This window comes from Ictidomys tridecemlineatus, chromosome 16, assembly GCF_052094955.1.
Source record: "Ictidomys tridecemlineatus isolate mIctTri1 chromosome 16, mIctTri1.hap1, whole genome shotgun sequence".
NCBI classification, from domain to species: domain Eukaryota; kingdom Metazoa; phylum Chordata; class Mammalia; order Rodentia; family Sciuridae; genus Ictidomys; species Ictidomys tridecemlineatus.
Genome location: NC_135492.1, coordinates 10,416,540 through 10,444,526, shown reverse-complemented (window position 1 = coordinate 10,444,526; position 27,987 = coordinate 10,416,540). Strand labels below are relative to the sequence as shown.

The 27,987-nt window shown below is 46.4% G+C and overlaps 1 pseudogene; it reads right to left on the bottom strand.

Annotated features, from left to right (window-relative positions):
* Window positions 1–82: 82 nt before the first annotated feature.
* On the bottom strand, window positions 83–27,853 carry LOC101975484 (helicase MOV-10-like; annotated as a pseudogene).
* Between the last annotated feature and the right edge of the window lie 134 nt (window positions 27,854–27,987).

The following is a 27,987-nucleotide window of genomic DNA, read 5'->3' as shown; positions in this document are numbered from 1 at the left end:
GGTGGAATGGCTTGGTTGTAAACACCCTCCCCCAGCCTTCCTGTCCCTTAGAAGGGCAGCTCAGCTGGGTTCTGGCTCAGGGTTGGGTGCAGCGGGCTAAGGCTTGGCTTGGTGTGAGAAGGCAGGCAGTTGTGTCTTCAGAGCTCATTCCTCCACTGGGGCTCCACTTGCAGGGACAGGCCCCCTTTACTCTCCCACTCCTGGGGGAGGTAGTCATGACCATGGGGCCCTAGAAAGAAAGGAGGTATGCTTTGTCTTCTTTACCTTCTCTTCCACCACTGTCCCTTGCCTGGCCCAGCCATACCTAAGGTAGAGGGGCTGAGCTTGCTCAGATCTTGAAGTAAGTTCTGTACGTTCTGTAGGTCCAGTTTGGCAGGAAAGGGACACCCTGTATACCCTCTGTTTTCTGTACAGAACTCCAGGAATCTGTGGGGTACAGAGGTGTTGGCACACAGAGCTGTGCAGGCCTGGATTGCCAAGGCCAATGTCTCGGCTTGGCACCAGAATCACGAGGCACTCACAGCTTTGTAGGTTCAAACAGCAATTCTTTATTCCCGCTCTCACACTGCCTCCACACAGGTCCAGGGGCAAACGCGTTCTGCCGTCTCCCGCACAATTCACCTACTCCACGAGGCTATCTCCAAATCCCATTTTAATCTCACGAGAACTCAACGGGAACAAGCAGCAGGAACACCCTAATCCCAGCAATAATCTTCAACTTCCAACTTCCCTAAAACCCATTATCTTAAACTGGCAACGCCTTAAACTCAAGGAGCCGGTTACTTCCTCAAACCTGATCAGCTCTAAACCCGGATCTGCCTTGGTCCTTGAGCAAGGTCACCTTATTAAAGCATGCATGCAATGTTCCATCAAATGTCCTCTAAGCAGCATGGGGTACGCTTGGCAAGGAAATTTCGATGCGTCATTCCTACTTGGTAATGGCCCTCAGCATCTCCCCCCTTCTGATTAATTAAACAACAAGCAATGCGGCTTAGGACCGTGCCTGGTAGGTTGTCCAATTCAACATATGGTTCTTACCCGTCATCGGATGAACTGACCTCTAGGCGTCAGTCCCCTGTCTTAGGTTGAATCCACTGCAATCAGATCAACCCGTCGCTGACTACCGGTCCAGCATTCAGCCATGCTTGTGGATAGGCCTAAGCACCAGTGGGGGGGTGAGGTTCTTGCCTCACCTCTGTTGGCCCCCAAATTTAACCTTGGTGCCAGTGGGGGGGTGAGGTTCTTGCCTCACCTCTGTTGGCCCCCAAATTTTAGACCATCACTAGTAGAAGGGAGGAAGATACAGAAATGCCACGACACCAAGCCAATTGACGGCTCCTTTGGAAAAATTGCGTCACTGGTGACACCATCAGCAAAGATGCCAGCATTACCACAATTAACATGGGGTGCGCTGGCAAGGAAATTGCATCACTGGTGACACCATCAGCAAAAATATGCCAGCAGTACCACAAATCGCTGCACCAGGCGATAGTTCACAATGCATGCAACTGATATATAGTCCAGGCAAGTTCTGCAGGCAGTTCAAGGTGGAAGAGTCTATCAATATGTCCATATCCTCCCAAAGTAAATCAAGTCCTTGATTGAGCATTACTTGTTGAGTTATATTCATTGATGCATCAGTTTATACAGTTTACTGTGGTAGCTATCATAGAAGCTGTAGTTTGGTTTTCTTAGTCTTCACCGGCACTGGGATGGAGATGGGAATTCTGGCAATGATGTTAAAGAGACATTATCCTGAACAGAATTATTAAATATAATGAAAAAGAAAAGTGAAAGTAAACAAACAGATCTGTTAATCACCTTTAAAAACAATAGTAAGCAAACAGATCTATTAACCACCCTTGAAAACAATCATTAACAGCTGTTTACCTAATTAGATTAAACCAATTAAATCATGTGAATAAAAAAAAATTCGGATCCATTTTTTCATGAGCGCTCCTCATATAAAAATATGGACATACACACATACTGACATGCAACACAAAACAGGGCACACATAACATACAACATATAAGACAATAATAACGGCCTTGTAGCTTTACCTAGGTAAAATCTCCATTGCAATGTTTAAAAACTCCACAGTCAAAAAATAAAACAGTCAAAAAACAAAACTGATCAGAAAAACATTAACCTAGGTTTGTATGAGCTCAAAAAATAAAATAGAACTTTAAAATAGATATTGAAAAAAGGCACCGTGGTTAATCACTGTCGCAGATGTAAGAATAGCCAAGCTGGAGCTCTGGATATCAGCTGTTATGGATTTCAGTCAAATCATCTTCTTTTTCTGTAGAAATTGTTTTGGTTAACCTCTCTGGAATCCAAATCGGCTGCTGTTCTCCCTGTGGGAACACACAAACGGAACCCCGACTCCAGACAATAACTGGGTCGGGACCTTTCCATTGTCCTGTTAGAATATCTTTCCAAAGTACCTTAGGCTTATGTACGTTTTTCGGATACATATGTCTTTCTGCAGCACTAAGTCCTGATGAATCCAAATTTAGAAAGTTTAGAGTAAAAAGAGTTATTTTAAGTTTATCTTTGGGGGATATATACCCCTTTCCAATTCCCTCTTTTTGCTTTAATAGGTACGTTTTAATAGTTTGATGAGCTCTTTCAACTATGCCTTGTCCCTGTGGATTGTATGGGATTCCTGTTATATGAGTAATACCAAATGATGAGCAAAATTGTTTAAAAGATTTAGACGTATAACCAGGACCGTTATCAGTTTTTAACTGTTTAGGAACACCCACAGTGGCAAAATTTTGTAAGCAATGAGCTATAACATCTTTAGTTTTTTCTCCGGCATGAAGGGAGCCCATCAAAAATCCGGAAGAAGTATCAACTGTAACATGTAAATATTTTAATTTTCCAAATTCTGGCAAGTGTGTGACGTCCATCTGCCAAATATGGTTAGGTATCAGTCCTCTAGGATTGACTCCAAGATTAACTTGTGGTAAAAAGGTCACACAATTTTGACATTGTTTTATTATATGCCTGGCTTGTTCCTTAGTTATTTTAAAACGCTTTTGTAAAGTATTAGCATTAACATGAAACCTTTTATGAAAATTTGTAGCTTCTTCTACAGTAGAAAAAATATGTATATCATGTGTAGTTTTATCTGCTAAATCATTGCCCAAACTAAGGGCTCCAGGCAATCCTGTATGTGCCCTGATATGTCCTATGAAGAATGGATCTTTTCTATCCCAGATTAGACTTTGTATAGTGGAAAACAAAGAGAAAACAGTAGAAGAAGGGGAAATCCTACCAGCATCTTCAAGGGATGTTATAGCATTAACTACATACTGGCTATCAGAGAATAAATTAAATACAGAATCTTTGAACATCACAAAAGCTTGTAGAACTGCATTAAGCTCTACCTTTTGAGCTGACTGTTTGGGAACTAAAAATGTAAAAGTTTGATCAGGGGTAACTACTGCAGCTGTACCATTATTAGACCCATCAGTGAATATATTTGGAGCATTCATGATAGGTGTTTTTCTTGTCATTTTAGGAAAAACTACAGGATGCTTAGACCAAAAAGACAACAAAGGATTAGATGGTAAATGATTATCAAATGAAACATTCGATTTACACATGATTATTGCCCAAGTATTTAATTCATTAGCTAACTCATCAATTTGCTCCATAGTATATGGAGTAATAATTTTATTGGGAGAAATTCCAAACACTGTCTTTGCTGCTCTTATACCTTTGAGTATTAATTGTCCTACAGCCTCAGGATACCTAGTAAGAATAGTGTTAGGAGAATAAGATAAATGTATCCACAATAATGGACCTTCCTGCCAAAATACTCCTGTAGGAATATTTCTTGTTGGTAGTACAATAAATAATAAAGGCAAACTTATATCAATTCTATCTAAATGCATATTTTCCATATATGTCTCAATAATTTTTAATGCCTTTCTAGCTTTAGGAGTTAACATTCGGGGTGAATTTGGATCTGATGGACCTTTTAGAATATCAAATAAAGGTCCCAACTCTCCTGTTGGTATGCCTAGATAAGGCCTTATCCAATTTATATCTCCCAACAACTTTTGAAAGTCATTAAGTGATTTGAGTTGATCTACTCGTATTTGAATTTTAGGTGGACGGACCATGGTTGAGGATAATAGAACTCCTAAATAATTAATTGGAAAATTTAATTGTACTTTGTCTATTCCTATCTCTAGATTATAATTTTTTAACAAGTTTGTAAGTGTGGCATAACATTCCAGCAATGTGTTTTTATCTTTATGTGCCAATAATACATCATCCATATAGTGAAATATTTTTAGTTCAGGATTTTGATTTCTAAGTGGCTGGATTGCTTTATTAACATATATTTGACACATAGTTGGACTGTTAGCCATTCCTTGAGGGAGTACTTTCCATTCATATCTCTCATCAGGACCTTCATGATTTAATGCAGGGATAGTAAATGCAAAACGTGGACTATCCTCGGAATGAATTGGAATCGAAAAAAAGCAATCTTTAATGTCTATAGCTAAAACATGCCACGTTTTTGGTAAAGCAGACAATTGAGAAATCCCTGATTGAGCAGGTCCCATAATGACCATTTCATTATTAATTGCTCTTAAATCTTGTAATAATCTCCATTTACCCGATTTCTTTTTGATAACAAAAATGGGAGTATTATGGGGAGATACGGAAGGTTGTAAATGTCCTTCCGCTAATTGTTGTTTGACCAGATCATGGGCTACTTTTATCTTTTCTTTAGTCAGGGGCCACTGAGGAACCCACACTGGTCTTTCTGATTTCCAAGTAATTTTGATTGTCTCAGTGGCCCTTTCTGAAAATCCAACCCATGTCTGTCTGTTCCTTGATCTATTTGAATTGGCGCTGCTATACCTTGTTCTTGTTTTCCTAATCTTTTTTCTTTCCTGATACCTTGTCTAGCCCTAGTAGTGGGCACATTAGGATTGATGTTATTTGTTAACATCAAACCTAGTTGATCTAGGACATCTCGTCCCCATAAATTAATAGGAAGGTGATCCAAAACATATGGCTGTATAGTTTCTTCACATCCTTCAGGATCCTTCCAATCTAATACCATAGCACTTCTATGGGGATTAGTCGCCACTCCTAGGCCTCGAAGCGTTTGAGTGGCTTGTTGTAATGGCCAATGTTTTGGCCATTCTTGAAGAGATATGATGCTAAGGTCAGCACCTGTGTCCAGCAGTCCATTAAAGTCACGACCCTGAATATTTAGTTTTAACATTGGGCGAGAATCTAAATTTAAAGACAACATAGCCCAATCTACACCTGTGGAGCCTAATCCCTTGGAACCTCTTTCTACATTAAGACTAGAGAACTTATTATGTAGGCTGGGTAGTATTAACAACTGTGCTATTCTATCTCCAGGTGAAATTACTGATATACCTCCTGGAGAACTAGCTATAATTTTTATTTCACCTACATAATCGGGATCAATTACCCCAGGACTTATCATAAGTCCTTTTAATGTAGATGAACTACGTCCCAACAATAAGCCTACTGTTCCTTGGGGAAGAGGTCCTTTTACTCCTGTGGGAATGATTTGAACTCCCATCTCTGGAGTTAATACTGCTCTGGCAGAGGCGCAGATGTCCAACCCTGCGCTCCCTCGGGTTTGTCTGATGAGGGATTTAATGGACAATGTGTCCTGGGCACCACCCTGATGGGGTTTCTGGGTTCCTCCACTGCCCCGTATATTTGTGGTTGTGGGCCCCGGAGCATTGGGCCCCCCGGTCCGTTTTTTGGCAATGAAGCTTGGTGCCTTTCTCCACGATATCGTGGGTAAATACCTGATCCTTGTCCGTTTTTTGATAAGGGAGTACCTTCTATGGTGGTTTGAGAACGGCATTCATTAGCCCAATGTCTCCCTCTACGGCATCGTGGGCAAATACCCGGTATTCTATTCCTTTGATTTCTAGTTTTGTTAAACCCTCCTCTTATGGGGCAACTCCTTTTAAAATGTCCTGTTTGTTCACAATTATAGCATGTTTCTAGCCTGGCATCTAAAGCCTGTTGTACTGCAGCTGCCAAGACTTGTCCTTGTTCATTAACATCTCTACATAATTTAATATATGTGTTTAAATCTTCATGTCTCCATGGTCTAATAACCTCTCTGCAGCAACGATTTGCTTGGTCATAAGCCAGTTGTTTTATTAATGGCATTGCTTGTTCTGTGTCACCAAAAATTTTGGCAGCCGTTTGAATAAGCCTATCTACAAAGTCAGCGTAAGGTTCATTAGGTCTCTGTATTACCTTAGATAGCTGACCTTGTAAATCTCCATGTCCTTGTAAAGTCTTCCATGCCCTAACTGCGTCTGCAGCAATCTGTACATATACAGCAGGATCATATTCCATTTGTTGCCGCTGACCCTCATAAGGTCCCTTTCCTAATAACATTTCAAGACTTCTTTGAGGGTAACCGGCTGCTGCATTTCGCCTAGCTGTCTCCATGCAAAATTCCTCATTGGCAACCTTCCATAACAAATATTGTCCTCCATTTAGCACAGATTTACACATGCTAGCCCAATCTGCTGGCGTCATGTCCAAGTTAGTAATGGACTCCACCATGCTTACCGTGAAGGGGGCTTGAGGACCATAGGTTGTTACAGCCTCCTTTAACTGCTTCACTGTTTTAAATTCTAAAATACGGTGAATTCGCCGCCCTCCTGCCTGTTCAAATACAGGGCATGCTAATCTTTGAGGTCCTGTCTCAGGATCCCATCTATCAACTACGGGGTTTGAGGGCCACTCAGCTGTCTCCATCGGTGGGGCTGTTGGTTGAATTACACCCTCTGGTAAAACGGAGTTAGTGACAGCCTCTTGTTGTGGCCTTTTTTCTAATAACCCCTTTTCCTTTAAATTTTCTCCCTTTCTCTGACTAGCTCGAGAGACCTTCTCTTTTGCTTGACCTAAAATGTCTTCCTCCATGGTCTGAATCTCTAACAATTTACTTAACACTTTTTCGGCTTCTTTTTTAATAATTTCTAATCTTCTATAAAGATAACGCAACCCAATAAGATAACACAAAACAAAACCACAACTGAATGAAACAAAACCTGAATAAAAATTCACTGTATCAATTTTCTTTTTCTCGGGGCTAACAAACTTCAAACCTTGAGCCAACCATTTTTCCCAGTTTGCCTGAGAAATTTCTAGGGATAGGCAGCTTGAAACAAAAACGAAATAAATCAAAACAAGAACACATTGTTTTTTGAAATGGTCACCCATTCTCTCGCCTTCCCTCAGGGGGGAGCGATTTTACTCACCTCCAAATTTCAGACGTTCCGCGTACGGGTCACCAAAATGCCAAGGCCAATGTCTCGGCTTGGCACCAGAATCACGAGGCACTCACAGCTTTGTAGGTTCAAACAGCAATTCTTTATTCCCGCTCTCACACCGCCTCCACACAGGTCCAGGGGCAAACGCGTTCTGCCGTCTCCCGCACAATTCACCTACTCCACGAGGCTATCTCCAAATCCCATTTTAATCTCACGAGAACTCAACGGGAACAAGCAGCAGGAACACCCTAATCCCAGCAATAATCTTCAACTTCCAACTTCCCTAAAACCCATTATCTTAAACTGGCAACGCCTTAAACTCAAGGAGCCGGTTACTTCCTCAAACCTGATCAGCTCTAAACCCGGATCTGCCTTGGTCCTTGAGCAAGGTCACCTTATTAAAGCATGCATGCAATGTTCCATCAAATGTCCTCTAAGCAGCATGGGGTACGCTTGGCAAGGAAATTTTGATGCGTCATTCCTACTTGGTAATGGCCCTCAGCACTGGATGAGGAGTACCAGCGCAGGCTCGAGGCCAGGCCTGGGTCCTGCCACATCTGAGCCTTGGTTGCTTAAGCTCTAAATGTCAGCTCACTTACAAATAAGATGAAGGTTTTATGAAGATTAACTGATCCTGAGGATTGAGCCATAAGCAGGTACTAATGAAGATACACCTGCCTAAGCTGGGGCTTGTGGCCACCATGAGGGATTACAGGGCAGGAATGCTCACGCTTTCCACTCAGGGTCATGACCCAAGAGAATGGGGTTGCCCACTATGATGAGCAAAGCTTTGGCCCAGGTCACAGCCACGTTGAACCTCTAGAAGGAAGAAGTGGTGGGGTCATGGGAAGGAAGGGCCAGAGGAAGGAAGAATTCCTGCCACACCCACCAGCCCTCCAAACTTGGGGTTCTTAAGGAAACCCAGGTTAAAGTGCAGATCCAGCTGCACAAAGCTCTGTCTTCTTCACACAGTAGAGATGAAGACCACGCTGCATTCTTGGCCTTGGAATTCTTCCACAGAGCCCACCTAGAAGAGATAGAGGCAGGGCGTGAGAATAGGTGGGTTCAAGGGGAACTTAAAAGACGTCTGCCCCATGGCTCTTGATCTGCAAGGAGGGTACACTGGGCAATTGTCAATCAGTGGGTGAGTGCTGCCACAGGGGACAGAAGCACAAGCCTCAAGAGTGAAGCTAGCTCTGGAATCGGGCCTGTAAAGCCATCAGAACAAAGCAAACAGTGTTGCAAAGAACACAGTAACCACAAACAGTGTTTCTGAAACTTTCCTGGAGATAATCAGCAAGTACTTGTTAAGACTATGGAACCTGGGGCCCTAACCCAGACCTCCTGATCAGAATTTTCCAAGGCAGATTTCTCCAAATCTCAAAAGAGTAGGTTTCAGGCTTGTAACTGAGGAGCTGTAAAAAATACTAGTGCCCTGGCTCTGCCCGCAGATATCAGTGTTAATTGGCTGGGAGGGGCCCTGGTAGTATTAAAAGCCCTCCAGGTGATTTTTCTCTGTACTAAGAGCTCCAACCCAGATGCCCTTCAATAGATGAATGGATAAAAAAAATGTGGCATCTATACACAATGGAGTACTATGCAGCAATAAAAAATGACAAAATCATAGAATTTGCAGGGAAATGGATGGCACTAGAGCAGATTATGCTTAGTGAAGCTAGTCAATCCCTAAAAAAAAAAATACCAAATGTCTTCTTTGATATAATGAGAGCAACTATGAACAGAGCAAGGAGGAAGAGCAGGAAGAAAAGACTAACTTTTAACAGAATCATGAGATGGGAGGGAAAGGGAGAGAAAAGGGAAATTGCATGGAAATGAAGGGAGACCCTCATTGCTATACAAAATTACATATAAGAGGTTGTGAGGGAAATGGGAGAATAAACAAGGAGAGTAATGAATTACAGTAGATGGGGTAGAGAGAGAAGATGGGAGGGGAGGGGAGGGGGGATAGTAGGGGATAGGAAAGGTAGCAGAATACAACAGTTACTAATTGGGCATTATGTAAAATTGTGGATGTGTAACCGACGTGATTCTGCAATCTGCATTTGGGGTAAAATTGGGAGTTCATAACCCACTTCAATCTAATGTATGAAATATGATATGTCAAGAGCTTTGTAATGTTGTGAACAACCAATAAAAAAATAAAAAAAATAAAAAAAAGAGCTTCGAATCACCATCTCAGAGCAACTGTTAAGCTACTGAGGGTGGAGATGAGGTGACAATATCACATGACAGATGAGGGTGGGCTGTGGCATTTGGACTTCATTCTTAGGGCAAAGGCCTCAAACCTGCCCAATCACAGTGACCTGGGAGGTTGTTAAACATGCAGGCTTCCTGATCCCATGCCAGAACTATAAGCTGGAGCTTTGAGGAGCAAGAGGATGGGGAAAAACCCAGTTCTGTCCAAGGCAGTGGAGGTGGGACAGGGACTTGGGCCAGACTGAAGCAATGGCACAGGAGCTGAGGTCTCTGATTTGGGGAAAAGAAGGGTACAAAGAAGGTGAGAGTGAATGTGAAGTAGTGTGTCACCTTCAAGTCCTTCTAGTCTCCGAAGCTCCCTGTCAAGTTTGGTGATGCAATAACGGATTTTTTCCACCTGGAGTGAAGGGAAAGGCATCTTTCTCTTATGTGGTCACCTCAATTCAAGAGTAACCAGGCAGGAAGGAGGCCAGAGATCTGGGGAGCAAAGAGGGAGGAGGCAGCTGACCTCTGCACTCTTCTGAGATATAGGGCCAGCAGAGGCCAGGGCTGTTCGAGAGGTATCACCTGGGGGAAGTCCCATCCTTACTGGGAACTGAGGGCCTGACCTGCTTCTGGTATGGCGAGATATCTCCAATGCTTCATGGGCTCAGGTGGGCTTTCCCCTTCTTAGAGGAAGGGGCCAGGAGCAGCTTCAGGTAGGAGGTCACCATGGCAGCCTCTTCAGGGTTGAAGAAGGATGGGCTATTGCACTCACATTCATCTTTGCCCATCACACCATGAAAGATGATGGGAAATCCCTGGTCACAAGGTTAGAAGAAACCCTAAGCTGGACTTCCCTGTTTCCCTTCCCTCCCACTCCAAAACCCTTGCAGGCAATAAGGAAGCTTAGGCCAAGGTGACAACTGGAGGGACCCTTGGTGTTCAGTCGAGCCTTTTCCTACCTTCAGTAAACAATCAAGATATGGGGGTGGGGGCCTGAGTCCTGCTCTGTCCAGCCTCACCTGTTGAGGCAGACTCTGTCAGTGGCAGAAGCAGTCTTGATCCACCACATCTGCACAGGCCTGCAGCTCTCCATCGTAGTAGAGTTGGTTGGGAATGCCCAGGATGGTGGGATGGGACCTGAGAGGCAGGAGGGAGGGAGGGAGAGCTAGACCAAGGCCTGGATTACTTTTGTTCTGCCCTGAGGGGACAGGCTTTAGGCCCACACATGAGCGTCTTGCTTCCTGCTTCCTGCATAGCAGGACACATTCACCTGCAAGCTCTCCTGCCAGGCATTGCACACCACATAAAGCAGAACTTGTGGGTCCATAGGGATCCAGTGACCAGTGAAATTATTATTTTTTTTTCAAATTACTTTTAAAAACTAAGATTTGCCAGGCATGGTGGTGCATGCCTGTAATCCCAGTGGCTTTGGAGGCAGAGGCAGGAGGATGACCAGTTCAAAGCCAGCCTCAGCAAAAAGCAAGGCACTTTAGCAACACAGTAAGACCCTGTCTCTAAAAAATACAAAATAGGCCTGGAGATGTGGCTCAGTGGTCATATGCCCAATTCAATCCCTGGGACACTCCATCCCTCAAAAAAAAAAAAAAAAAGAAAAAAAAACTAAGAAATTAGGGACTCAGCTTTCAATTTTGCCAAAGAAGGGCAGTACAAAAACAATGTATCACTTCCCATTTCCCTTATTTGAGATAATATGTTAAATCCAAAAATAAAAGTAGTAACAACACAATAACATTTCCTTTTTGCAACTGTCCTATATGGTACTCATCCAAGCATTTTTAATGTCTAAACTTATTCAGTAAAAGAAGCATATAAACAGGGTGTGGTTCTGTGTGCTTGTAGGTCCAGCTAGCTATTCAGGAGGCTGAGGCAGGAGGACTGCCTGAGGCCAGCCTAGGGAACAAAGAGACTCTTAAAAAAACAAAACAGAGCTGGCTAGGTAACTAAGTGGTAGAATTTTTGCCTAGCATGTGTGAGAGCCTGGGTTCAATCCCCACCACTGCAAAACAAACAACCCTGCCTAGCCCTCTAATTTGATAATATGTTTATGAAAAACTATTCATTTTCTCATTTCTCCTTGGATTGCCTGGAAATGCCATCTGAGACAGACATCAGACACATCCTGGTGTCTGACCACCCCCATATCTAGATAATCTCACTAGTCCAGAATGAAACCACTAGCTAAAGCAGGCCTCTGAACTTCCAGTCTATAGTCCTTTTTGCATCACAGAGGTGCAGAGCACCAGGAATGCAGACCAGAGCCTCCTGCTGGGATGCAGTGGGTGCAAAGGCATGGGCTAGCAGTGGTGGGAGATGAGGGTGTGAGCATATCTGTAGTTTCATAGGAGCTTGGTTATGAACTGAGGTGATGAACTTGGTCATAGCCATCAGGGCCCTTCTTGTATAGGGCATTGTAGGTGAGCAGCCGTTCCAGCAGCGAGTACCCCAGCCCATACTTCTGTGTCAGTGAGGACCGCAGCACAGGTTCTAGCTTTCGAGGGTCTCCAGCCAGCACCAGTTGCCCTCCTGGATTGCCTGTTTCCTTAACTTCCATCAGTCCTATAAGGCAAAGGTGGTATGAAGAGAAAGGTAAGTGATGGGATCTCCCCATGCAGGGTGGCACACCTGTACCCCACCCTGAGCCGCTCACCTGCTATGGCCACCAGACTCTCAGGTTCCATGCAGTGGCCAGCATCATCAATGACGATGTGTGTGAAGTGATCAATGGGAAACTGGGCTTATACCAACCTGGGAGGTGTCAGGCCAGGCAGGGTCATCCCCAGGTACCCAACTACCAAACCTGAATGCTCACCCAATCTGGTCCCTCACTCACCCACTGAGAACCCTTCCCCATCTTCCCAGCCCACTACCCTTTTATTTACACACACACTCCCCACCTGCTGGCCATGATGAGTGGTAATTAAGACTCGGTATTCCTACAGTTCCTGCTTGGCAAGAAACACATACTCCCCCTTTTTCACATCCCTGTTACAGTAGGGCTGTGGATTGTGAAGCAACATGAGGCATCAGCTTGGCTCTACCCATGCCCACCCTCACTCTGGCAATGGGCCACTTTATAGACAAGGAAACTGAGGCCCAGGGAGGGTTCTCACCCACCCAAGGGTGAGGATCCAAGTCTCCCTACTTTTCTGGTTTACCCTTAGAGTCTCCCAGACATCTGCCATCCCTTGACCCTCTGCACTTCCCTGACCTTAATGTCCTCAGGTACCATGTGGATGTCCCTGCGGGGGCCAGGAGGCAGTAGATGGATCTGGGCAGATGGACCCAGAGCCGCTGACAGAGAAGGTCAGCACCTGAGTTGGACGACGCACAGGCTAGGATGTGAGCTTCGGGCAAGTGCTTCACCACCTGAGATGCGGACAGGTAGAGTGTGGGAAGCAGTTTCCCAAACTCTGGTGACTCACACTGGGGCAGTGAAGCATCTGCCTCCCACAGCCAAGGGAGGCAGTGATATAAAAGACAAGTTCTATCCTGGAGCCCTGCTAGTTCAATTAGCACTTTGACGTGGAACAACTGCAAAAAAACCACACAAGTCTATGAATATCGAAATGCAAAAAGTCACTCCAAGAGCCACACAGTGCCCAACCTACCCGACAGTGCTCAACAGCCACACTGACTGTAGCTCCCCACTTTTTTTTTAATTGTAGTTGTAGATGGACAGAATGCCTTTATTTTATCCGTTTATTTTTATGTGATGCTAAGGATTGAACCCAGTGCCTCACCCATGCTAGGCAAGTGCTCTGCCACTGAGCTACAGCCCCAGCCCTCCCCACCTCCTTTTGATGGCTGATGAAAAACAAGAACTTTCAGGGAGATGAAGGAATTCAGAATTTGGGGAAAACAGCTCCATCTGAGGGAGTCAAGGATATAGGTCCCAGGTTTATCCTCAAGCCTCACCTGCTTAATGTCCTCCACTAATGTGACAGTCTTGCCAGTGCCTGGAGGCCCAAAGATGATGTAGGGGGCTGGACGTGTGGTGTCCATAACAATGTGCTTTATGGCCTGCAGCTGCTCTGGGTTTGACTCCAGACTCTGGTCATACAGCCTGGCAGGGAGGCTGGGAATCTGAACTTCAACTTATCCAGCATCCCAGAGGCCTCTAGGACTCCACCCCCAAGCCCCACACTCCAACCAGCCCTGGAGTCCCCTTCCCTCAGTCTCACTTGAGCTTCACATCTGAGGTCAGCAGCGGGACCCCACGGAAGGCCACAGGAAAAAGCATGGACCACAGCAGCCAGCACCCTGTCAGTTCCAGGGCCCGATGCTGGACCTGCAGGGGCTGGCGGTTGAAGGTGAAGTTCACCTTGAAGGTCAGCCCATCCACAAATTGGCTCAGGAGGGTTTGGATAGGGAGAAAGGTAGAGTATCTCCAGTTAGGTGGGCCAGACAGTAAAAAGCCAGGACCTCCTTCCACCTCCCTCTGCTCCACTCCCTGTTTCCAAGACTTCCATAAAAGCTCCCTAGGAGAGGCAGCTGCTGAGGTAGCTCAGAGTTCCCTGGAAGAAAAGCCCCTGCCCTGTGCTTGGGATCCACTCATCCTAGGAGAAAGCCTCTCATCTCCCCTGGCCTGAGGGAGAAGCCTGAAGAAGGGTTCCCCCAACACCCACCTCATGGAAAAGCTCAGTTTGACATGGTCCAGTTCCACCTTGCGCATGAAGCCCTTGTAGGTGATGGGGTCCTCCTGGTGTGTCTCAGAGGACAGAGGGAAAACAGGTGGTCCCCCCACAGCACTGAGTGGTGGCTCTCAGTCACACCAGGAACCTACAGGGTGTGAACGTAAGCAAGCTTCTGTCCCAAGCATGGTCACTGAAGGACCCAACCCCCAGGCTCTCCAGACCTCTGAGGGACGAAAACTGAGGCTCTGGCCTTCTAACAAAAGACTCAGAGAGCTGTGTTTTCCCTGTTTCCCTTCCTCTCCCACCAGACAGGAGTTGTGGGGAGAGGAAGAATACAACCTTCCCAAGCTGCTCACAGGTTCAGAACTCCAGGGTGCTAGTTTAAGGCCTGGCAGCTGCTTCCCACTCTACTCAGCTGCCCTCTCACCAGCTCAGTTCTACTCTGCCTTTAAAATATTGTTAAAACTCATCTCCTGTAGTCATCTTGCCATGATCATCCTTGTTCTCTCTTCCCACCTGCATTTGTGTGGAGAAATTTATTCTCATGGGCAATTCTGGTCTAAGGTACACACATTCAAAATCTGTGTGCTAGAAAGGGGCCTAAGAATTATCCAGTCCAGCTCTATGCTGTGGTGAGCCGTTCCTGTGGACTGTGGTCGCCATTACATGATGGCGCTGGCTCCGCTGTGGTCAGTGAAGGACAGCTCCATATCAAAGAGAGTTGGCGTGTTCCCAGCTCCTTATCAGAGAAAGTTGGCGTGTTGTTTTCTAGCACCCTGTGAGAAGGGTACACGTGGCAGCTTTGCATTGGGGTTCGCGGTGCCTTATTAAGGCTGGGAGGGGCATCCGAGAGAGAGTAGAAGAATTATTAGAAGAATATCAAGGGCCTGAATAAACTGCTGAAAGAAGATTCCTGAGTCGCGTCTTCCTTGCGGGCAAGGGGGGTCGTGACAAGTGGTGCCGAGACCCGGGAGAAAAGAAACAAAGAAACACCCAGGAACCAGAACTTTCAGCAGTCAGGGAGGTGCACCGGTAAGTCCCAGGTAACGTGGGACCCGCTGTTAAAAAGCGGGAAGCTCCTCTGTAAAGAGAGGGCGCTACATCTTATAGCAATTGCACTCTGAATTTTTGTTCTCTTTCTGTGTATGTTCGTTTTGTTTTGTGTACTTTCACTTTCGATTTCTGTGTTTTCTTGTGTTGCGTCATGGGTGCCGTGACTTCAAGTCCACTTCTTCTGGCCTTAGATGGCCTTTTACATTCCAAGGAACTGGAGGTGAAACGCAGTACCTTAGAGAAATTTTTACAGAGTGTAGATACAGCTGCACCATGGTTTGCATTTTCAGGTAGCCTCACTACACCCAGCTGGGATAAATTAGGCAAAGACCTTGACTTTGCTCGTGAGCAGGGCATGCTAGAGGGCGGGGTGATACCCCTCTGGAAGATGGTCCGTAGTTGCCTTACGGATGGCAGATGCCAAGAAGCGCTTGTTAAAGGGCAAGAGGTTTTAGAACAATTACATGAAGAAAAATCAGAAACAACAGAGAGCGAAGTGTCTCAGGAAGAGGGGAGTGTGCGGGGCGTGGAGAACAGGAGGAGACTGTATCCAGATCTCAGTGTGCTGCGCACGCCCCCATGCGAAAGTGGGTCAGAGGCAGAAGACGCTGAGGAGGAGGAGATAAGAATGCTGTCCCGGCAGTTAGGGAGTTTAGGTACAGGAAACCGAGATAAGCAAGGGCTCAAGAATGGGCGGCCTCCCGATCCACCTCCGTATGGCGGGGGTGTTTCGGGATGAAGTTTCCATGCCCAAACATGGAGGGCTGTTAACGCTGAGATGGGTCTTGCTTATCCAGTTTTTCAGGATGATAATAGGGGAAGATTTCATGAGCCTTTGGATTTCAAGATTGTAAAGACCCTGGCGGAGTCTGTGCACACTTATGGGGTTGATGCCGCCTTTACACTAACTCAGGTAGAGAACCTGTCTAGATATTGCATGACTCCCTCTGATTTGGCTAGCCTCGTTCGGGCTTGCGTCTCCCCAGGCAAATATCTGGACTGGAGAGCATTTGTGCTAGAGGGTGCAGCAGAGCAAGCGGCGCAAAATCATGCAGCAGGACACCCCCATTGGGACAGGGACATGCTTTTGGGGCAAGTGAGATTTGCTAATCAACAGACAGGATTTCCTCCTGAAGTATATGACCAGATTAATAATATTTGCATTCGGGCATGAAAATCACTTCCTAATAGAGGAGAGGTATCTGGTAACCTGACTAAAATTATACAAGGCCCTACAGAACCCTTTTCAGATTTTGTAGCAAGGATGGTGGATGCTGCTGGAAAAATTTTTGGAGATCCTGATAGAGCCATGCCCCTTATCAAGCAATTGGTTTTTGAGAAATGCACCAAAGAATGTAAAACAGCGATTACTCCTTATAAAAATAAAGGCATAGAGGCATGGATGAAGGTGTGTAGAGAGCTTGGAGGACCTTTAACTAATGCAGGTCTTGCAGCTGCTGTCCTTCGGGTTACAAAAAGGGGCGGCTCTGGTGCCGGAACATGCTTCCGTTGTGGTCAGCCTGGTCATCTCAAGCGTGAATGTCCCAAAAAAGACAATTTCAATGGACCTCCCCATGGTGGCTTTTCCAATGTCCCTCGTTTACCGGGGTTGTGTCCAAAATGTAAAAAGGGGAAGCATTGGGCAAGAGAGTGTAGATCAGTGAGGGACATCCATGGGCAGCCTATTTTAACTGGGCCAAAAAACGGCCGGAGGGGCCCTCGACCCCAGGGCCCGCAAATATATGGGGCAATGGAGAATGTCACACCCGAACCCGAGACATGGCCATCTCTACGCCATCCCATGAGATGCGGAGAGCCACTACAGGTGCAGCGGGATTGGACCTCTGTTCCACCTCCAGACTCGTATTAACACCTAAGATGGGAGTCCAGTTGGTAGAAACTGAGTTCAAAGGGCCTTTACCACCTGGCACTGTGGGCTTATTGATTGGACGTGCTTCCTCTATTTTACAAGGTCTTCATGTTTTTCCCGGAGTCATAAGCCCTGATACAGTGGGGACAGTAAAAGTCATGGTGGAAGCTCCAAGAGGCATTGTGTCTATCTCCCCAGGGGATCGGATTGCTCAATTACTAATTTTGCCTAGTTTACATAACCACTTCCCGGCTGACTCACGGTCACGGATGGGAAGTGAGATTGGTAGCACTGGAGGGAATTATATCTATTTGTCACTGGGTATGAGCAACCGCCCCACCTTGGAATTAATCATAGAGGGTAAATCTATTGTGGGACTGCTGGATACAGGAGCAGACCGTAGTATTATAGCCCTTAAAGACTGGTCTAAGGGATGGCCAGTACAGACTTCTGATCAATCCTTAAGGGGACTTGGATATGCCCAAGCTCCTCAAATTAGCTGCAGACATCTATCCTGGAAAGACCCGGAGGGACACCGTGGTACCTTTCAACCTTATGTGCTTGATTTACCTATTTCTTTATGGGGCCGTGATCTGATGGAAGACATGGGGTTCACCCTTAGTAATAACTATTCCCTAATGTCTCAACAGATTATGCAAAATATGGGGTATAGGCCAGGTCTAGGACTAGGAAAACATCTACAGGGGCGTAAACACCCTGTGCAAGGTCATCAAAAACTTGACAGATTCGGTCTGGGTTTTTCATAGGGGCCGCTGGGGCTCAAATACCCATAACTTGGCTCGCCGAGGAGCCTGTTTGGGTGCCTCAGTGGCCCCTTCCCTCGGCTAAACTGGCAGCAGCCCATGACCTAGTTAAAGAACAACTTGACTTGGGCCACATTCAACATTCTACTTCTCCATGGAATACTCCCATATTTGTCATTAAGAAAAAAATCAGGGAAGTGGCGCCTACTGCATGATTTACGAGCAGTTAATGCTCAAATGCAACTTATGGGGCCCATTCAAAGAGGGCTGCCGCTGCTTTCCTCTGTTCCTCAGGGCTGGCATATCATTGCTATTGACATTAAAGACTGTTTCTTTTCTATTCCTTTGCATCCTAAGGACTCACAGCGTTTTGCCTTCACCCTTCCCTCGTGTAATCACGAGGAACCAGATCAAAGGTTTGAGTGGGTTGTTTTACCACAGGGAATGTCTAACAGTCCTACGATTTGTCAGATGTATGTAGGGAAGGCACTCGCACCTCTCAGACAACAATATACTTCCATCAAGATTATTCATTATATGGATGATGTATTATTGGCAGCCAAATTAGAACAGTCAGTTAATGAGGCCTATAAAGACTTGGTGAAGTTGTTAGCTCAGTATGGATTACATATTGCACCTGAGAAGGTTCAAACAGGGGATTCTATTCAGTATTTGGGAGCGACGATTGGATATGACATGTTAAAACCACAAAAAGTTACTATAAGAACTCAAGATCTCCAAACTTTAAATGATTTTCAAAAACTGTTGGGAGATATTAATTGGATAAGAGGTTATTTACATATTCCTAATATCGTGCTCCAGCCTTTGTATGCTATTCTTAAGGGTGATCCAGATCTTACTTCCCCTCGTACCCTCACTACAGAGGCCAGAGCAGCCCTTATAAAAGTAGAAGAAGCTATGCAACATGCTAATCTATGCAGGCTCCAGAGTGATAAACCTTTCCAGTTATGTGTGCTTGCCACTATGCGGCAGCCTACTGGAGTACTGTGGCAAGATGGGCCTTTACTATGGATCCACGCACGTGTATCCCCAGGAAAATCTTTAGAATACTATCCTGATGCTGTTGCAGCGTTAGCACTTAGAGGGATTTAACAGAGCATTCAATTTTTTGGACAAGCACCTTTTTCTATTATCATACCCTATTCTAAAGCTCAAATTAATGTTTTGTGTGCTACTCTAGAAGACTGGGCCATTTTATGTTGCTCGTTTCAAGGGGATATTGATAATCATTACCCTTCTCATCCATTACTCCATTTTGTTAAAGAGCATCCTATCATTTTCCCTAGAGTAACTTCGCCCACTCCAATTCCGGGGGCTGTTAATATTTTTACTGATGGCTCTAAGTCTGGAATGGGAGCTTATGTGATTAATGACTCTCCCCCTGTCCAGCATCAATTTGCTCCTGGAAATCCACAATGGGTAGAACTACAAATTGTCATTGAAGTTTTTAAACAGTGTTCTTTTCCTTTCAATCTCATTTCGGACTCCATCTATGTGGTGCAGGCGCTCAAAATTCTGGAGGCTGTAGGAGCTATTAGTGACACCCATACTGTGTCTGCTTACTTTAATCAGCTTCAACAGCTTATCCATAGCCGTACTGCCCCTTTCTATCCAATGCACATTCGGGCTCACACCTCTCTTCCTGGCCCGTTATCACAGGGTAATGCCTGTGCTGACTCGGCAACTAGAAGCCAGTTGGTGTGCTTGGCCTCCTCCTTAGAAGAAGCTAAATTGTTTAATCACAACTTTCATGTCAATGCTATGACACTGCGCAGAAGTTTTTCCATCTCAAGAGCGGATGCTCGTCAGATAGTATTACAATGTCCCTATTGTGTCACATTTATTCATCCTCCTACTTATGGTGTAAACCCACGAGGATTGAAGCCATTGGTCGTCTGGCAAATGGACGTAACTCACGTGCCTGACTTTGGTAACCTCAAATATGTACATGTTTCTATTGACACATACTCTGGAATTATTCATGCTTCTGCTTTATCGGGAGAAAAGGCACGTAATGTTATTACTCATTGCTTAGAGGCATGGGCAGCATGGGGTGCACCTGCATCCCTTAAGACTGATAATGGACCTGCTTATACGGGCAGACAGTTTACATCTTTTTGTTCTACTATGGGAGTACAACTTGCTCATGGGTTGCCTTACAATCCTCAAGGGCAAGGTATTGTTGAACGTGCCCACCGCACCTTAAAAGAAACCTTAGAAAAACAAAAAGGGGGAATAGGAGTTGACCACACTCTTAAAGAACGCCTGTCCTTAGCTCTTTTTACCATTAATTTTTTGAATTTGGATATTCATGGCCGCTCTGCGGCCGATAGACATGTGTCCCCTCAGCCCTCTGTGACTGGCTATGTTAAGTGGAAGGATGTTCTTATGGGCCAATGGAACGGCCCTGACCCCGTGCTGACATGGGCACGAGGATCTGTATGTGTTTTTCCTCAGGATCGCATGGAGCCGCTGTGGATCCCTGAACGCCTGACAAGAAGAGTCTCGAGATCTACTAACCAGCAGCAGGAGGTGCCACAACAGTCCCATGATGAGGAGCTTCATTCTGATGAGTGCTCTGGCTCTGATGCTGGTGCCAACGGTACAGATGGCACCAATGCAGTGGTGGGCAGTGGCACGGGCATGGCCAATGCCAATGCCAGTTCATAGTAATTCTAGTGTCCTCCCCACTCTTTTTTCTACCTCATGTGAGATGTCTGCTCCTTGTACCTCTCCTAGAGGGGACATGGAAAATATTTTTAATCAGTCTCAAGTTAATCTCACAGGAGTTTTTTGTTTCAGTCTTGGGAACACTAATTGTATTAGCCTTAAGACCAAAAATTTGACTAACTGGGAGGACCCATTGCGGTCCAGTCGAGTCTCAGGGAGTATTCTCAGTGCTGTATTGAGCCAAGTAGTTTCAGGGAAGCAATCAGGCTCAGGGACCCCCACAACTAGCTCCGTTTTAAACATAACTACTTTAGCTATTATCTCCGAGGTATTAATCCCAATGCCTCCTTCTTCTAATAGTACTTGCTATGCCACTCATTTCAAGGCCTCTCCCTACTGTACCCCTAATTTTGGTTTTCCCCCGACATTTACGCCTTGTCAGGATCATTCTTGGGAGAAACATCAAGTTGCTAAAGGTTTCTCCTTTCCCCCCACTCTAAAGAGATATGTTTATAACTTTAACAACAATGCCAACTCCTCTACAGGAACAGGTTGGTCCTGGTTTCAATGGCTCATTTCCAATGAGAAGGGGGCTTCAGCCGATATTTCCGCATTGGCTCAATTACTAGGAGCCAAAAGTTGGCTGGCTAATGTTTCTGGCACTACTAAGGAGAGTGAACGAGGTAATAGGCTTACATCTGTTTCGTTCAACTCTCTGTTACATTATGCCACATTGCCTCCTGCAATGGTCTGTATACAATCCCCGTTCCTGTTCCTTTTAGCTAATCACACCTCATCGGGGATGCTGGATTGTTCTATTATTACCTGTTTCTTATCTGAGTGTTGGAATGGTTCTTGGACTGTAGCAGTAATTATGAAAATTCCAACTTTTGTCCCAATCCCAGTCACTGCGGATCCAGATAAATTTCCTATTGTAGAGCTACTTAGAGTCCGCAGAGATTTTGGAATCACAGCAGCTATAGTGACAGCCATGGAGGCATCTGCTGCTGCAGCAGTTACGGCCGGAGTAGCCATGGCCAGTCAAGTACAAACTGCTGCCACTATTAATCAAGTTGTTCAACAAACGTCCACTATACTTGAATCGCAAAATGCGATTAATCAACATATTTCGTCAGGGATTTCAGCTACCAACCAGAGAATAGATTTTCTTCAAGCTCAGGTAGAAGAATTGGCTGACCTAGTACTTTTAGGCTGCATTGACCAACGTGCACATTTATGTATAACCTCTGTCAGATTTAATGATTCCAGGAATGCTTCCCACATCATTGGTGGATATCTGGCCGGAAATTGGTCCATGGAAGCGGAAGACATGATCCAGTCTCAACTAACCCAGATAGCTGTCTTGAATAGTACCCGTGTCGATCCCGTGACTCTGGGTCAATTCACCAATTGGATATCTTCTGCTTTTTCCTTTTTTAAGGAGTGGGTGGGAGTAGGCATTTTTGGTGCACTGTGTTGTTTTGGTATGTTCCTCTGTTTGTGGTTTCTTTGTCGCCTTAAAGCTCGTAGTGCTCAAGATAAGACTATGATCATACAAGCTCTTGCTGCTTTAGAAACTGGCAACTCACCACAGGTCTGGCTTGCGCATCTTAAGCACTAAACTTTTGACATGGTCATTGCACCCCAAGTTATTATAACATTGCACTGGGCTTGACATGTCTTTCCTCGTTATTCTCTTAGTGTCAGAAAGCCCTTGCACTCTGCCGGTCTTGCTACCATTGCACACAGATGGGTTTCTACACTAGTGCCTTTGACATGGTCGTTGCACCCCAAGTTATTATAACATTGCACTGGGTACGACATGTCCTTCTTTTGTCTTTCTCTTAGTGCTGTAAAGCCCTTGCACTCTGCGGGTCTTGTTGCCATTGCACGCAGAAGGGTTTCCACACTGGTCTTTATCTATCACTTTAAAGTCCGTGCCTTTCTTTCAGGGTGCTGCCAACTTGTTTGTAGTTGTACTTCTGCATGGCCACAGTTCAACCTCAGCTATTCCCTCTTACTCACCATCATCAGGATACAGGATGCGAGGCAAGGCACTGCACTTGAGTGATCCATTGAGAAGAGGGACCTCAAGGGGAGCATGTCCTATTGCATGCGGGTTTGACGTGTCTCCGCCCCGCCCCACGAAAAAAGGCATCGGCTGATATGGTGTCAGATCTGGGGAAGGCGCCCCCTGGGGCTGGCCCATACTATTCAGCCACTTTTGCACAGTGGGATAGGACCTCTACTCTCGCCTGTATTGTCTTAGTGAAACAAAAAGGGGGAGCTGTGGTGAGCCGTTCCTGTGGACTGTGGTCGCTATTACATGATGGCGCTGGCTCCGCTGTGGTCAGTGAAGGACAGCTCCATATCAAAGAGAGTTGGCGTGTTCCCAGCTCCTTATCAGAGAAAGTTGGCGTGTCGTTTTCTAGCACCCTGTGAGAAGGGTACACGTGGCAGCTTTGCATTGGGGTTCGCGGTGCTTTATTAAGGCTGGGAGGGGCATCCGAGAGAGAGTAGAAGAATTATTAGAAGAATATCAAGGGCCTGAATAAACTGCTGAAAGAAGATTCCTGAGTCGCGTCTTCCTTGCGGGCAAGGGGGGTCGCGACACTATGCTTTTTAGATAAGGAACCTATGGCTCAGAGAAAGCAAGGATATTGCCCAAGATCACACAGCCAGTAGTAGCAAAGTCTAGATTAAAACCCCAATGTCCTGCTCTGACACCATTTGGGGCAAAGGATGCCCACCCTATCCCTTGCTGACCCCTCTGGGACAGGAACCATTTCATCCTTCTTCTAGTTTGCCCTGTATTTAGGAATGGCCTATAGAGGTTGGCTGACTTGAGCCTGCCCTCCCTGCACCTGATCTGAGCCCCAACCTCCAGAGTGAGCAACCTGGGGTTCTGGTCCATGGAGTCCCAGGTCATGGGCACCGATTCCAGGTCATAGTGCCGGATGTCGTGCTCAATCTGCAGCTCCTCCAGATGTAGCAGCAGTCAGAGTTTCACCTCATAGTTCCTCCACATCAGGGCTGTCTCCAGCTGGGCCCTGGCAGTGATGGTTGGAGGATGAAGTGGGAAGGGCAGGAAAGGGACAGATCAAGCACCCCCATGACCAGGAGCATCTAGCCTCTCCCATTTGCAACTAGGAACACACCAGGAATCAGAGAAGACCAGAAGGACAGATAAATGGATTGGGTCAGAGGCCTTGAAGAAGGGAGCCCCAACTCTTGCTTCTTCCGATGTCCTTGACCCAACCTCAGACCTGACTTGAGTATCCGCGGTAGATATTATGGCGGAAACATTCTTCCCCAGATCTTCCTTCCATGCCTCACACCCTAACCTCATTCAAATGTCATTCTCTGTTCAAATGTCACCTCCTCAAAGAGACCAGGACTGACTGCTCTCTGTAAAACATCATCAATTCATCCCCTTGTCCTGCTTTGGTTTTACTTTAGCATTACTTGAGTTCTTCAAAGCACTCACCAGAATATGGAATGTACAAGATAAAATAAAAGAAATGATCAGTGCTCACTGTTCCCCACCAGAATGGGCAAGGCCCATTTGGAACAGCGCCTGGCAAGTGGGCTGCTCAGCAAGGGTGAACGAAGAGAGCCTGGGAGGCTGGACAGACATCCAAAGCAACAGGCAGAGGCCAGCAGGAAGAGAGGACGGGAGTGGGGTACCGAATGGAGGCATTTACTTGATCTCAGCAATCTCCTTTGAGGCAGTGAAGATACTTGTTCTCTGAAGAAGGATTGGGAGCAGCTGCCTGAGGCGTGGGGGTGGGTAGTAGGTCCCCAGTTCCATACTTAGCTTCAAGTCATAGCCTTTAGCACTGCAGAAGTAGGGGGAAAAGCTGTCATAAACATTGAACTTGTCACCTTCAAGACTCTGGGAATGCCCCTCCGTGGAGGAGGCACAAGGACCCCTGTGATGCCATTGCCAAAGGGTGGTCGGCAGCCACTGCCCAAGGACATGGAGCTCACTAGCTCATGTGGCTGCTCAGTCCATGGGTGGACCAATTTTGGAAAGCCCAATACTTGGAATATTTAAAATATATTATTTATAATACATTTTCATTATTAAAAAAGAATCTGGCAAAAAATTATAATAACATTTTTACCATCCTGAGACAGCTAATGTTAATTTTTGGGGGTATGCAGGCTTCCAGATTAATTTATATTATATGTGTATATATATAGTTTTTGTTTTGGGGTACCAGAAATTGAACCCAGGGGCACTTTACCACTCAGCCACATCCCCAGCCAGCCCTTTTTAATTTTGTTTTTGAGTCAGGGTCTCAGTAAGTTGTGTAGGGCCTCACAAAGTTGCTGAGGCTGGCTTCAAACTTGTAATTCTTCTGCCTCAGCCTCCTAAATCACTGGGATTATAGGTATGTGCCACTGCACCTGGCTCCTATATATTGTTAACAAAAAGTGAACAATTATCTAACTGTGAAGGTCCTACAGTATTTTGTAACTAGCTACCTATGTCGAAAAGATGTTTACACATGAGTCCACTCGCATGACATGTCCAGCACAGAGAAATTTATGGAGACAGAGATAAAGTGAGTGGCTGCTAAGCACTAAGCAGGTGGGTGAGTGAAAAAAGGGTGGTAGCTGAAGGGTATTGGGTCTCTCTTCTTTGGCATAATAAAATGTTCTAAAACTGACTGTAATGATGGTTGCACATATCTGTGAACATACTAAAAAAAATCACTGACCTGTATGATATGTGAATTATTTCAGTAAAGTTGTTTTAAAAAAGAGAGCGATCTGGGTGCAGTGATGCATGCCAATAATCCCAGCACCTCAGGAGGCTGAGTCAGAAGGATCAAAATTTCAAGGCCAGTCTCAACAACTTAGCAAGACCCTGTATCAAAATAAAAAGGAGTGGGGCTATAGCACAGTGGTAAAGTGTCCCTGATTTCAATTCCCAGTACTACCAATTATTTTTAATTTAAAAAGAGAAGAGAGGGGGCTAGGTAGAACATGGGCTTAGCATGCACGGTTTTGATCCCCAATGCTATGAGAGAAAGAGAGAGAGAGGGTGGGGGGAGAGGTGTGTGTCGGTCTATAATGGGCTGCCTGATAATTCATTACACAGTGAAAATACTTCTTAAAAAATGTTTTCATACTGTCCTTGTTCCTGCTACTCTCCTGCAATTTGCTTCCTAGGCAGAAATTTTTTTTCTGAGCCCAGAGGAAGAAATAAAGTGGCCCCTGGTTCCCAGCTCTGGGCTTTTCCCAAGGGCCCACACTGTTGTGATAAGGACAGGCCAAGCCCTGTCAGGTCTGGAGGGAGGGCTTACAGGTCAGGTCTTTCTCCTTCCTCTATCTGGTTGGTCAACACAGTGTTTTCAGTGATTCAGGTGCGCTTGAAGGGAGTCATGGGCTCCAACTGTGCAGCCAGAGGGCTGTGGGCGATGGCAGCTAAGAAACGGGAAATGTAAAAAGTGCCAGCTCCTTCTGAACCTGACTTCCCAGGTCCCAGCAGCTCCCAGAGCACCGTGGCTTGGAAGTAGCCCACAAAGCTGGTCTTACAGTGCACATGCAACTCATTCACGTGCAGGAAGAAGGCTGAGTGAATGGGAGGGGGGAGGGAAGGCAGGGACCCTCCCACCAACATGTTGATCCTGACACTTGCCCAGCTGGACCTCCCGAGAGGAGACTACTGGACAGCCAAAGTGTGTGCTCCAAAGCTGCAGCCCTGCTAGGACAAGCCCTGCCCACCAGAGTTCTTCCCTTTGGAAAGCTACTCACCGGGGCCCAGCAGGCAGGGCAGCTCCTGGTCACCATAGTAGAAGGCAAACTGGGGTTTCCGGCAGAGTGGGAAGAGGTGACTGAGGGTAGCAGGTTTGTTTCCTCTGTTCCGGAGCCTCAGGGTCAGCACCTCCTTGTGGTTCAAACCCAGGCAGATAAGGATCTGCTCATCTCATGCTTCATGGGGCCCCTGGACTTCCACGTCCACCCCATGTTTCCCGTGAAGATACTCAGCCCTGGGGAGAGTGGGAGTCAAGGGTGGGGGCTAGGGCAGGAGCGGCCTGGGCTGGGGGATGCCCTGGGGAGAGTGCCAGCCATACTCCCACCCGCAGCCAAGCCCCCCACCTGCTTCCCCCATTCCTTAAGGAAGAGGCCTCCCCACAACCTGAGCAAACTACTCTTCTTGGTTAGACAGCCCCTTCCCCCATGCCCTGAGTACCCCTCACAGCAAGTGTGTGTTTACGAACAAACACACAAACACACACACACACACACACACACACACACACACACACACATACACACACGGACACACACCTGTTATAAAAGATCTTGGCTAGCAGTGACTTATGGTGCTTGCTGATATCTGAGCTCAGCTTCATTCTCCTCTTTTCTGGGAGCCGCGAGTCAGTCCAGCGGTACAGTTTGAAGAACCTGACCCGAGTCTTGCTGACGTAGGCCAGATTTGCCTTGAGAAGCACTCAGACTGAACCCAGAGATTCCAGTGTGTGACCGCAGCGCAGCCTCTGAGGCTCCCAGGGCAGCCTAGGGGAGGGGACTGGTCTCCCAAAGATGAATGGGCACTACTCAGGCAAAAGAGGGAGGGCACAGTGAGTCAAGGTGAGGGGTGTGACCTCGCTACCTGGGCCATTGCTGCACCTCTGGGAGCCTCACTTCCCTCCATTATGAAATGGGTATGGCAAGGCTTGCCTCTTTTAAAGGTTGCTGTGAGCCTCACCCAAGATGGTAGCATTGCGGCAAGCCACTTAGCCCAGCACCTGGCACATAGGAGACCTCAGTAATAGTGAGTGATGATTAGTATCACATACAGTTTGGTTGCACTAAAGTGAGAAGTGCGAGGGGAGTGGCAGGAGACAGTAGAGGTACACAGGGCCCATGATTCGGGCCCGGGTGCATAGGCCGGTACCTAATCTTGAAGTCGCTGTTATAAATGGTTCGCAGCTGCTCGGGATCTGTCTCCATGTCCAGTCCTCTAACGACTAGGAAACTCTCCAAGCACTGGCCCATCTCCTGGAGCTGCCAACAGCTGAACATACTGGGAATCTCAGCGGTGGCTGCAGCCCAGGCAGGAGGGTCCGTGGAAATGAAACTGAAAGTCGCCGCTGTGGCTGGAAGTTGGCGGCCCTGCGATGAGGGTGGAGAGGGGGGGGAAGCCCGCTACCTCTGACCTCCTGCTCCTGCAAGCTCCCTTTCCCCCACCAGGCGTCCCTCCGCAGTTCTTTCCCTACCTGAGCCTTCCCTTTGGTCTCTTCGTCTTATCCCCTCCCCGTGCGCTGCGACCCAGGTGTAGGCCAGCATGACCATCACCCTCCTCTGGGCCTCCTGATAGCGGCCACCTGGGACACTGGAGGGGAGCCAAGGGAGGACAGAAGTACCCAACACTCACCCTCTGAATGGAGGACTTGTGGCTGTGCAGCATCCCCAAGAGCAGA